The 12952-nt window shown below is 36.6% G+C and overlaps 1 pseudogene; it reads right to left on the bottom strand.

Moving 5' to 3' along the window:
- Positions 1 to 7322: 7322 nt before the first annotated feature.
- Positions 7323 to 12952, bottom strand: part of LOC122230317 — an 86874-nt pseudogene continuing 81244 nt past the window's right edge.

Here is a 12952-nt window from a genome sequence, read left to right on the forward strand (position 1 = left end):
TCTATCCATCCCCTCAACATTTTTTTTACCATTGTTTCTACTTACACTTTTCCAATCCTAGGTATTTTGACATATGTTATCCTCACTCATAATTTTTTGCTATGTAAGATTACATGCTAGATTGCCCTTTAAAGCCCACACAGGAAATACTATTTCAACATAATACTAGCTCTATATAAATGATCTACTAGATGAAATAATGTTGGAAGGGCTGAACTATTACCATTGAGAATAACCTTCTAGAATGAAAAAAATAGGATATAAATGCTTCTGAAAGCCATTTAATGTAATCAAGTTTTATTTACTCACACTAACAAATGCAGAGTGAACACTATGGCATGAATTATCTCAGATAGTAACCTTTGAAAAGTAGATAAACCAGTGGTCATTTCCAGAATTTGAAACACTTATTTTTGAGTATGTGTTGGTTTGTATCACTTTTATCTAATTAATCTGTTAATTAGTCTGTTAAAGAGACTAATTAATATAATTAGTCTGTTTGATATGAAAATGTCTCTATTCTTCCTTGGTTCATACAGATCACTGGTCAAGAAAAGTTCCTGGGTGTAGAGTAATTTGCCCATCCCATGCAATATCTGAGACATACTTAAATTATTTGTTGTTTATCTGAATTCAAATGTAATTTGGTATCCTATATTTTGTCTGGCAACCCCAAAATTGATTTAATAATTATACACCATTATTAATAATCCCCATTATAAAGAAAAGAAATTGAGATTAAGTCACTTGTTCAGTACTATACACATATTTAGTTTGGAAAAAAATAAAAATATTCTCATAGTCTGGTTTCATAGTTCATGCTTCTCAGCATTTCACTGTCCTTTCTACCTCAGTGGTTACTCCTATGAGCTGAAGCCTGCCCCATGTGATCACCTTGGTCCCTCTCAAGTTGAATCATCCATGATGTAGTTCTGTTTACCAAGGTACAAAAGGTCTTACCCATTAGAAGTTAATTCCACCTCATTGCTCCAAAATGAATACCTTTATTTTCATAGGATCATTAAAACAGTGCTAATGTAGATAACTTTCACATTTTTTAAAGAAACTTTCCAGAGATCAGTATGCCATAACCAGCCAATCACTTACTGTATCATAAAATTGATTTCTCTAATTGATCCAGTGAACTTTGCAGTTTCTCTCCAAAGTTTTACCTGATAACTACTATCTATTTACTTGTAAAAATTCTAACAAAATATACATGGATGTAAAATTAGAGGAAAATACCCCTTCAAGTACCACTATGGTTCATTCTCTCTGCTGTAAAATGGATCCAGGCCGTGACAGACAAAGCAGTTGTATGCATGCTGTGGAACTGAAAGCTCAGAGGCAAAAAGGATCTCCCTATCATATAAAAAGTCATTTTAATTAAATGTAGAGTTTTGGAGGAATGGTGATAAGGAGGTGTTTCACTTTGGGCTCAGTAAAAGATTTTGAATCTATTTTGTCTAGCATGACCTCAGACAGGTCCAAGCGACACTTCTCACATCATGAGTTCACTGATAGTAGTCCAAGATCCTATTTTTATTTCCAGAATGAAGGCATGGTAGAGAGTGGCACACAGTTCATCTGAAGTGGTCAAATGGGGGAACTGAGCAATGAATATCTCCGATCCTGAGTGGTTGACCACTGACAGTAGAGAGGATTGTCTAACAGTGAAGTAATTGGAAGCACAATTTATACATATTCTGGACATAGGCAATGTAAGGTATTCAAGGTAAATCTTCAGATGGAGACTGGACATTCCGTGGGCTTGAGTGACTGCCAAGTAGCTCCACAATGCTAGTGTCAAATGGTACTTGCTATGCCCGTGGCAATAACTAAGGACTTGACAACTTTGTTTCCTGCTCCAGTTCTGAAGAACTGGCTCCACTTGTTGCCTCGGCGAGGGAGAACAACTTCACAACTGGGGCACAAATAAACAGACAATAGGAAACCATATTTATTAATGAAAATCTTTAGTCCTCTTTGATTTACTGTTTCACATCTTCACTATTCACTGTATTGTTTTTCTGTTTGTTTGTTTTTCTTCACAGTAGTGTTACGGTGATGTACATATGTGACATATTGTTCAGGATTCCAAATAGTAGATGTTGATTTTATAAGATATGCTGCTAGTCATGTGCAACAACTAGTTAACTCTGATCTCTTTTTCTCCTACACAAGAAATCACATCTGAGTGTATAAGAGAGGACTTTAAGGGATAACCTTACCACCTCACTAATTCACTCTGTGAAGAAAACATTCGCTAACTCTTTGTAAGAACAAAAACATTGCAATGTGATGATATAAATATCATAACACTTAGGATGTGAGCTACTATGCATAAGAGTAGGGAAATATGATAATAATATTCTTCTGCTTAAAATCCTTCAACATTTTCATCTAAAGTCATCATAATTCATCAGATACAGGATACCCTTTATAATCTGTTCATGACTTGTCTCCCTAGGGTCTCCTCTTTCACATTCTCTTGTGCTTTTCCAGCCCTGGGAGCAGTAAGTCACTTGCTCTGCCTGGAATACATCATGTAATATAGTTTTTGGTGACTTTGCTTGTGTTTCCCCATCTGCCTGGATCACCCTTTCCCTATGTTCTATGCATACTCATCTTTCAAAGCTCAACCCATATGTCACCTTCTCCATGACATCTTCTCTATATACTGAGAATTAATAATTATTTTGTCTTTTCTTGGTGCTCAAATAATATTTTTTATATCTCTTAATTAGAGCATTTTTTTCAATAATAGCATTATTTGTTGATAAATTTACCTTTGATAGTACATAATGAAATATGGTAGGATGGAGCTAATATGTATTTCCTACTATATCCCCAACATGGAGTCCATGATTTAAAGGGGATTTAATAGGGGTGCCTAGGTGGCTCAGTTAGTTAAGTGTCCCCCTTCTCGATTTGCACTCAGGTCATGATCTTGCAGCTCATCAGTTCGAGCCCCGTGTTGGCCTTGCGCTGCCAGTGCAGAGCCTGCTTGGATTCCCTCTCTCCCTTTCTCTCTCTTTCTCTCTGCCCCTTCCCCCCTCATGCACACACATTCTCTGTCTCAAAATAAACATTAAAAAAATAAAAAGTGTTTAATAAATGTTCATTAAGTGAACAATTAAATGGAGAACAACTATGTAGTAATCTTATACTCTATCATTAATACATAATCCTTATAAAAAGGGAAATTCTACACATACTTAATTGTTTATTTTTTAATAGTCAGTGGGGCCAGAAAATAATTTTGAGAACCAAGAAAGTAAATGGTGTAATTTGGGGATTAAATATAATGGAAAGTACTATGCTTTAATGGAAAAAGCATGATCATGGATATAGGCAAAATTAGATTTTCATCTGAAATTACCTAATTTTAGTTGTGAAGTCAAAGAGTAATTATTTAACTTCTCTGACATTCATTGCTATCATCTGTAAAATGTGAACAATAATAAAAGAGGAGGAGAAATAAAGTGGTGAGTTCACTCTCTGGTACATAGTAGATGATCATTAAATATGAATTCACTTCTCCTTTTCTGGAGCCTTGTGAGCTCGGCATTTGAACAGAATTAGTCATGATGATGGAACATGCCAGGTTAAAGCTGTCTAGAAATAGGGAAGTTAAAGGAAAATATAGACTATGTAGGCATTGACTTATTTAATTATGAAGATAATTTGAAATTTTCCAAAATTGATTTAAACGATTTTACAGGGCTACTTTAAAAATTCTTTTTTAATATTGGTGTTTCCTAAGTTCGGTTTTATAGTAGTCTAGTTTCAGGTGTAAAAAGGTACTAAAATTTTCTTGACACGTTTGCAGTATTTTTTATTATTACCCTTAGTATCTTTTGTTATTTCAGTAACTCCACAAAGAAGCCAGTCTCTTTATAGTTTCTTCTTTTAGAAACTATGTATGTCAGCCTCCTCTGCATCTATCACATTTATCTTAAACTTTCTGGTGTGTTATGTGAAACAATACCAGCACCTTCTGCTTGAAGTAGATAAAAATGACAGGATAAAAAGCTGACTATGAAAAAAGAAACACATAAACAAACAAACAAAAAACCTGGCTCATTTGCAAAATAGTAAAATGTTTTCCACTGCCTCAAAGATAAACATTTTGAAACAAAGCTTACCTTTCACCCATTTTTATACTGAATAACTTCCTTTGAGATCTGTGAACAGGGCTCCTGATAAAATTAACACTTTTAGTAATTAATTGACTATTCTATTTGATTGAAAAATGTCTTGATAGGAGAATGATTCTTTCATTAAGGGACTGAGAACTTGAGTTAAATATTAAGGAATAATTTATGGAGCTCCTGGGTGGCTCAGTTGGTTAAGTGTTTGACATCGGCTCGGGTCATGATCTCATGGTTCGTGGGTTGGAGCCCAGTGTTGGGCTCTGTGCTGACAGCTCAGAGCCTGGAGTCTGCTTCATATTCTGTGTTTCCCTCTCTCTCTACCCCTCCCCCACTTAACACTCTCTCAAAAAAATGAATAAACATTAAAAAAATTTTAAAGAAATAATTTATGATTTTTAAAGGATTAAAAGATAAAAGTTAAAAGATCACCTAAGTATGATTACCAATATAAATAGCCTCTACCTATCTTTACTACAGTAATGTAAATAGTTAGGGAAATACTATTCACTGGATTAAAAAACTATCTCAAGAGTTCGAATAAACAGGTAGATTTTAATTTATGGGAGTTAAGAAACCCAGTAGCCATTCCCTTGATGGTAATCAGAGAGGGGGTTCCACACTTCTCTCTCTTTACCTTCACCAGGCTATTACCTTGAATTTTCTAGACTTTTCTAGAATATGGCCTTTTATAGACAAGGAATGTCAATAATACTATAATATCCAATATCTTTGGAAATTTCTTTTTAGTGCTCCATGCAATTATATTTCAAGGGAGGAATCTCAGGAGCATCTGTAGAAAGAAACCATGAAACTCATTGTTGGCCTTAACATTTATTGAAACCTCAGTTGCAGGACAATATGACAGAGACCCATTTCTCCCTTATCCTCACTGCTAAATATAACTAAAAACCCTGGAAATATTGAAAGAGACAACCAAAGGAGATCTCTGAAAGTTGCTAGCCAGAAAGCAAACTGCTTTGGAGTCCCAGGATTAGAGGAACAGAGTGCCAAGCTGTCTTACATCCTCCTATCAAGAGAAGACAAGTCATTTCACAACACCCAAACCAGGAACAGAAAACATTCCTAGTATGCCCATTCCTTTCCTAGACTGAATGGGAGCTGTGCCTAACACACCAGATTAAACCTGGTAGAACCAGCAAAGGAGATTGATCTGGAGTTTCACCAATAATGACACACTTTCCTCACTGGCCCTGGACCTGAGACTTGTTTACGTGGTCTAGAGACATCAGGGAAGCTGATGGGGAAGAAGTAGTATAGGGTGGAAGGACCTCTAGGGAGATCACATCACAAGGCAACAAGTAGTCTGGGAATCAGTCTCCATTTCCAAAAGACAGGAGTGGTCCTGCCATAACAAGTGTCCTGCCAGGGAAGTATCTTCATCTGTGAAAACCAGAGACTACACTCCTCCACCAACATACACCAAGTGGCCATCACTGGGGAAATCTTTTCTCCATCCTTACCACTAGCAGTGAATAGAGAGAACATCAGCAGTACCATATAAACTAGCAGACCAAAGTAACAGTATGAAATATCTGAAAGTTGAACTGTCATTAGAACCAAAACCTACAAAAATAGGCCAAGACATGTATGCTAAACATAAGCATTTCATCCTTAATGCTAGTGGTAAATTCAGTGCATCCAATCCAACAAGCATTCCATTTAGTCATTCCCAAGATTTAGAAAAACATAAGGATGATATAGATCAAAGAAGAACTGTGTAGGAGATCAACAGAAAACTGGCCAATGAAACGATTTGTGTTCTTTCCATGGAGAAAATGAAGAAAATACTGATGAGTGAACTACTAAGAATTCAGACTATCCATCCACCTCTAATTAGAAGCAAATAACCTCTTCAAAGTTTCGATCAGTCATGCAATGACTTTTGTGTAGCAAGGAAACAACTGTTGAAAAAGAGGGGCTTTCCAGTAATGGCTCTTATCCATGGAACCAATGCTTAGTAACAAATTCTTTTTTTAAGATTTGATCATTACTTTATGAATCTGTCACTTAGCAATACCTACATTATCAGAAATAGGGACAGTTCACTCAGATTCAAATACCAGTCAGTAGCAGGAGATAAATACCAAAACATCATCAGTGGCTGTCAGTACAAAACTTCTACCTGACCCGATCCTCCCTCCTTGTCCCATCCACTACTGCGCCCCTCTACCCCACGTGGCTTCCACTTTACCGCTGCCAGCTGTCCCCCACATATACTACATGTGACGTGTGGCCCTCCCTAAGGTAGCTGAGAGAAGCAGGAGTGAGACAAGCCAAAGTCTCTGTGCTGCAAATCTGTCCCCATTTGTTCTTATACTGCAAACTTCTTCAAGGGTCTGGTCTTTCAATACCAGTGATGAATAGCTTTTTAGGAAAAAAAAAAATCATTAAAAGAAGGGGGTTTAATGCTGATCACTCCAAACTGATCATCTTCTTCTTTTTTGTCTTTTAATTTTTTTAATGTTTATTTATTTTTGAGAGAGAGACAGAGTGTGAGTCAGGGAGGGGCAGAGAGAGAGGGAGACACTGAATCTGAAATAGGTTCCAGGCTCTGAGCTGTCACCACGGAGCCAGTCATGGGACTCAAACTCACGAACTCTGACATCATGACCTGAGCCAAAGTTAGACACTTAACTGTCTAAGCCACCCAGGCACCCAAAAGTGGTCATCTTCTTGAAGTAGAGCAGTCCACAGATTCACAAAGTCTATCAAACAGAGCTGAGAATGGCCTGGGAGGAAAGACAGAGAGGCAGGATTCCCCTGGGCCGGTGCCCTGGAGGGCTGGAGGAGCTTGTATCCATAGTCACGGCACTATGTGCTCAGAGGTCCAGGTGGCCATGTGTCCTCCACAGAGAAAAAAAGCTGCCAAGTTGCGTTGTTTGGGCTTAAAAATTCCTAGTGTGGACAGGGAATCCCTGAAGGGAAATGTTAAAAAACAAATAAATCAATAAGGTGGAAATGGGGAAGGAGAAGGAGAGCTGTTGCCTAAGAGCTTCTATGTAAAAAGGAACTTAAAAATAAAAAGGGAGTAAGAGGAAAAAAAGAGTCTCTAATACAGTTCTGAAGATTCTAAGCATAAACTGAAAGAAAGTAGGGTGAGATGCTGGAGGAGACAGTTTGTATTGCTGGCCTGTCCGGCGGAGCTTAACTGGCCTCCCTCTGACACTTCTTCCTGCTTTGGACTCTGACATCGAGCTGGAGTCTGAGCGTCTATCAAAGGTATGAGTAGTGCTGCCCTTGGCATTGGTGTACAGATGGTTGTCTGAGCAGGGGTAGTTGGTCTGAATTTGGACATTCGACCTCGCCTCTTCCAACGCAAGGACTTGCTGGCTCCAAAAGAGCGTTCTGCCACTCGAGGTCATCAGTATCCTGCTGGTGTGTGTGGTTTTTCCTTTGCGTATGCTGGATATACTCTGTGGCTTTGTCTGGGATTTCGGCCCAGAGTGCCTGCTGTCCTTGGAGTGACAGGACCAAGTCCCACAACCCGTGAAAGCCATCTTTGATGTGGTTCCTATGTTTTCATTCCAGTGTGTTATGAAGAGCCTGTTTGTCATAGGCAGATTGAAACCTCAGTTGCTCTTTTTTGCTCTCCACCTCAATGTCATGGTTGTGGCTCAGTTCCCCTGGCCCAGGGAGCAGCCAACAAGGACAACAAGCCAAGCACCGTACCCCCCCCCGACACACACACTCATTTGCTCCTCACTCACTCTTTCACTAAACACACATAACATGGGTTAGAACCACCTCCTTAAGCTAGTGACAAATTCAATAACATTAGATAATTGCATTTATCATAGTTACCCTAATGTTTGTTGCATCACCCTTGAGAAACTAATTTTCTTTAAATCTGGTCTACTGGGAGGAGACAAAAGACTAATCAGAGAACATTAACTTTAATTGTCATGTTGAGCCCTTAGGATGGGTCAAATGTCAGTGCCAACCATAAACCAATTCTCTTCTTAGCTTCTCTTGGTGAATAAGCACCACAGCTAGGTACCAGATGTGTGTCCTGTCAAATTGAGATAAGACAAGATTGCAAGGAACATAGATAAAGAACACAGTTGAAGAAAACCTGTGTTTGGACAGTTTTCTTTTTTTCTCCTTAATATGAAAGATAGCTGAAAGTTCAGATTTATACTTCAAGGAGATCTCTGCTGAAAGAGAAGGAATCAGTCTGAATATATGCCTGTTTATTTTATTTCATTTTTATTTTTTTTAAATATGAAATTTATTGTCAAATTGGTTTCCATACAACACCCAGTGCTCATCCCAACAGGTGCCCTCCTCAATACCCATCACCCACCCTCCCCTCCCTCCCACCACTCTGGAAAACAGTGTGGATGTTCTTCAAAAATTTCAAAATAGATCTACCCTATGACCCAGCAATAGCTCTGCTAGGAATTTACCCAAGGATATACAGGAGTACTGATGCATAGGAGCACGTGTACCCCAATGTTTATAATATATGCCTGTTTAAAGCTGATGTAAACAAAAACTAGATACTTGACTAAAGACTCTTCTCTGGCTGTTTGCCCAGAACCACCATCTCAGTTCTCACTAGAAAGGAAGTTCCCTCCAGAATGTGTTCCACACACTTTCTTGTGTCTTGTCCCTCCCTTAATTCCCAGCTACTTTCACAGTCTCTGAGTTACTCTGACCAGAGAACAGCTCTTTGGGATTCCTTGAAGAAATAGGTTATACTAAACTTACTTAGGAATATGTCTATACCAATCTCATTTTGTCATTTTCATACAAATGGTGCTAAATTAAATTCAGTTTTCTCCTCCTTATTTTGGTTTAATGACACATCTTAAAGTTTGTCCTGTATCACTGCGTAGTGAGCTGTCTCTTCCCCCTACTCCCTGTGGCTACATGATAGTATTCTCTTTTATCAATTACCATAATTTATTCAGCTTTACTAAACTACATCTAGGGTTTTCTAATCTTTTGTTCTTATAAAAATGCAGACAATGATATTCTTAAGCTTACTTTTTTCATGAATATATGTGATTGCATCTAAAGTATATATTCTGAGTACATTTTTCTAAGTCAGATAATATGTCCATCAAAATGATGACAAGTAATGTTGAGAGGGCTTTACAAATATGTGGAACTGGTTACCCTGTGCCAACATGTATAAGAGTATTGCTTGCTTCATTGTTTTGAAATATTCAAAACTCTCATCTATAATCCCATATATCCTACTCTATCCCGTGTTAGATTCAACAAAACTATTGATTTTTTTTAATGAAATAAGTTGGGAAACAGCTCCATCTAAATCCGAATGAACAAAATTTTCAGTATAGGTGTTTTGCTGTGCATTGTAACAATAATATTTTCATTGGTATCAGTTGCCTGCTAAAATCTAAGTGTTTGGTATTTGTGACTATACTAGCTGAGTTATCCTATTCTCCACCCCATGCAAAATGGTCACTCTTTTCCTTGCTATAAGACACAATGGGTTAGATATGTTTTCTCATTCTTGGATACTTGCATGGTGAGCAGCAGCTCCATAAAATAATACAGAGCAGAGATTTTCATTCATCAATACCAAAGAATGCTTTTAAATAGCTAAGGTATATTCTGATTTATAAGCATTACATCCTATAAAGTATATGGTTATTTTCATCCCTTTTTTTGTTAAACATTGTATTTGAGGAAGTTAAATATGTATAGGATATCAATAATCCCTTGTAGCCCCCAAATTAGAATTTGCCACACCTTGTTCAAAAAATCAATCTACTGCCAGGGTAAGAAAACACTATTCAATAGTATCTTCCAATATTTCGGCAATTTAGGATTGTTGTCTAGGAAAATATTAGAGTCAATTGCTTGTAGAAGGACTACCTGTAAAACACAGATGTCAGACATATATATTTATATTAAAGAGTTTGTCTGAAACAAACTGTGTTTTGAAACACTTTGTTGTATATGTTGTAGAAAGAGAAGCCTGTGTGGATTACTGCATTCCGTGGCATCTGTCAATGTAAAGGATGACATCTGCCTTTTGGATTTCCAAATGGAAATGGGATGTAATTATTTTAAAGAGCTTTATTATTTTTTTTTCTTGAGTGATTTTTTTTTCTTTTCATAGGAGCCTTGTTTCTTTTTTTTTTTTAAGTTTATTTATTTTGAGAGAGAGCATACGCAGAGGAGGGGCAGAGAGAGAGAGGGAGAGAGAATCTTAAGCAGCCTCTATGCCATGAGCACAGAGCCCAATGTGGGGTTCGAATTCACAAACCATGAGTCATGACCTGAGCTAAGATCAAGAATTGGACACTTAGGGATGCCTGGGTGGCTCAGTCGGGTAAGCGTCCATCTTCAGCTCAGGTCATGATCTTGTGGTTTGTGAATTCGAACCCCACATTGAGCTCTGTGCTGACAGCTCAGAGCCTGGAGCCTGCTTCTGATTCTGTGTCTTCCTCTCTCTGCTTCTTCCCTGCTTGTGTTCTGTCTCTCTCTGTCTCTCGAAAATAAATAAAAATGTTAAAAAAAAAAGAGTTGGGCACTTAACTGACTGAGCCATCCAGGTGCCCCAAGGTGTCTTGTTTCTGATGCAAGAAAAAAAAAATTCTTAATTAGAAGAAATCTTGAATGAAAATAGACAATCCAGACTGCAATGGTCTTTTTTAATGTAAGAAAAAATTCCTGTCAGTGACATAAAAAAAACCAATAACATATGTATGAAACAAAGTGATTGTCTGTTTTGTTTTTGAATGTCTAGCTTCTAATAAATAGATAAAATTATGCAAGATTTCAGACATTGTAAGCATAAAATTGAGCATTTGGGATCCATGGGTATAATCATATAATCCTCTGTCCCTTTCAATGTCATAAAACTCAGTTTCCCTCTAAATTTGCTAATTGAAACTAGTGCTTCCCCTTTTTTTGGATTATAATTTGTGCAGTTTCCAAAATTTTGATCATTCATGTGTAAAATAGAATGTCAACCCAGAAATTAAAATTTCTACACAATGAGTTAACACTCACATCTTCAAACTTACTTGAAATTGAGGCCACACAATTCCCTCAGATGCAGGAAGCCTAAAGAGAAATGGACTATGGTTTGCAGCTTCTCTCATCTTGTTCTGTTAAGAAGATTCCATACCAGCTGTCTCTGAAATGTGTCACCAAGAAATATTTCTTCATTGGCCAAACCATAGAGGGAAGACTGATCCAAATGCCCAGTGAAAGCAGCTAGCCAGCCTGTGACAAATGGCATCATTTTCTCACAAGAAGTAAGGGAATAATTCACTGTTTTCCCAAATTGCAGGGAACATATATGTGCTCTGATTGGTTAAAATCTGAAGGAAAAAAACCTCAGATGTTTTTAATGATAAATTAACTTTCAACACATTGATAGAACAACTTAATAAAAATATCTACTCAGTGTTTTAAGGGGTGAAGTTCAGAGCTATTTTCTTTTATGTTATCATTCCTTTATTGAATTCTCTCTTCTTTTGTTGTCTATCATGATGAATAGGAAGTGAATCCATATTTTTCTCCCATCCCCTTCTTTAGTAATTAACAGTATGTGTAAAAGGGGATTGGTTCATATGAATATGCTCATAATATCACTTAGAAAGATAAATTCCATGCTTTTACAATAGGTTTGAACTTTGAAAAGCTCAAGCATTCTGATTGCCAATTAAGTTACAGTAAACATCTATTAATTAGAAAACAAAAAAGATACAGTATTGTAGCAAATTTAATTTCTGTATGAACTGAAAGCTTACTCAAAACACAGTTAAACTATCACAAAGAAGAAATATTTCTAAATCCTGTAAAAATAAGTATAACCTGGATACAAATATCTGATAACTATATCAAAAAAGAAAATTATAGAGCAACTTTATGTACAGTTGTGTGAAAATTATTAATGTAATATTAATATACAGAAACTGACAGCTTCTTAAAAATGTAGTTGTCTTGAGTGTTATTTTTCCCAAGAAATGAAGAATGTTTCAATATTAACATAATTTACCAAAATTTATAAGAAAAATCACATATCATTTCTATAGTAACTGAGAATTTAACAACATTTTAGATAAAAACAATAAGCATAACATGGTTCTATAGGTATTTCTTTCACTCTATAAAATATATCAATCTCAGCCCCAAATCCACCATCATGCTTGATGGGGAACCATTTGGAGACATGTCTATTACTGTAAAAAAAAAAAAAAAAAAAGAATGACAAGTGACCACTTTTATTGCTATTATTAAATATTTAGGTACTAGTCAATACAATTTAAAAAACTTAGAAGAAAAAATAAAGTAGTGGACAAATCTATTAAATTTGAAGGTGGCACAATTGTATACCTGGAAAACCCAAGAGAATTAACTAAAAACCTAACACAAATATAAAGCAATATTATAGGACATAGATGTGCCAAATCAATATATATAAATTAATAATTTTCATATACAATATACTGGAATAAATTATCTCATTCAAAATACCAACATAATAGCTGTTTCTAGGAATGTGCACAATATGAAATGCACAGGATTTCTAGGAAACAAACTTTTAAACAATCATTGCCAACACGAAGTCTTGAAAGGAAGGAAAGATATATTCTTGACTAGAATGACACATTAAAATAAATACAGTTATTTTTGTAAGGGTGCCTGGGTGGCTCAGTCAGTTAAGCATCCAACTTCAGCTCAGGTCATGATCTCACAGCTCATGAGTTCGAGCCCTGCGTCGGGTTTGTGCTATCAATTCAGAGCCTGGAGCCTGCTTCCAATTCTGTGTCTCCCTCTCTCTCTGC

The sequence above is a fragment of the Panthera leo genome, chromosome A1 (genome assembly GCF_018350215.1).
Source record: "Panthera leo isolate Ple1 chromosome A1, P.leo_Ple1_pat1.1, whole genome shotgun sequence".
NCBI lineage: Eukaryota > Metazoa > Chordata > Mammalia > Carnivora > Felidae > Panthera > Panthera leo.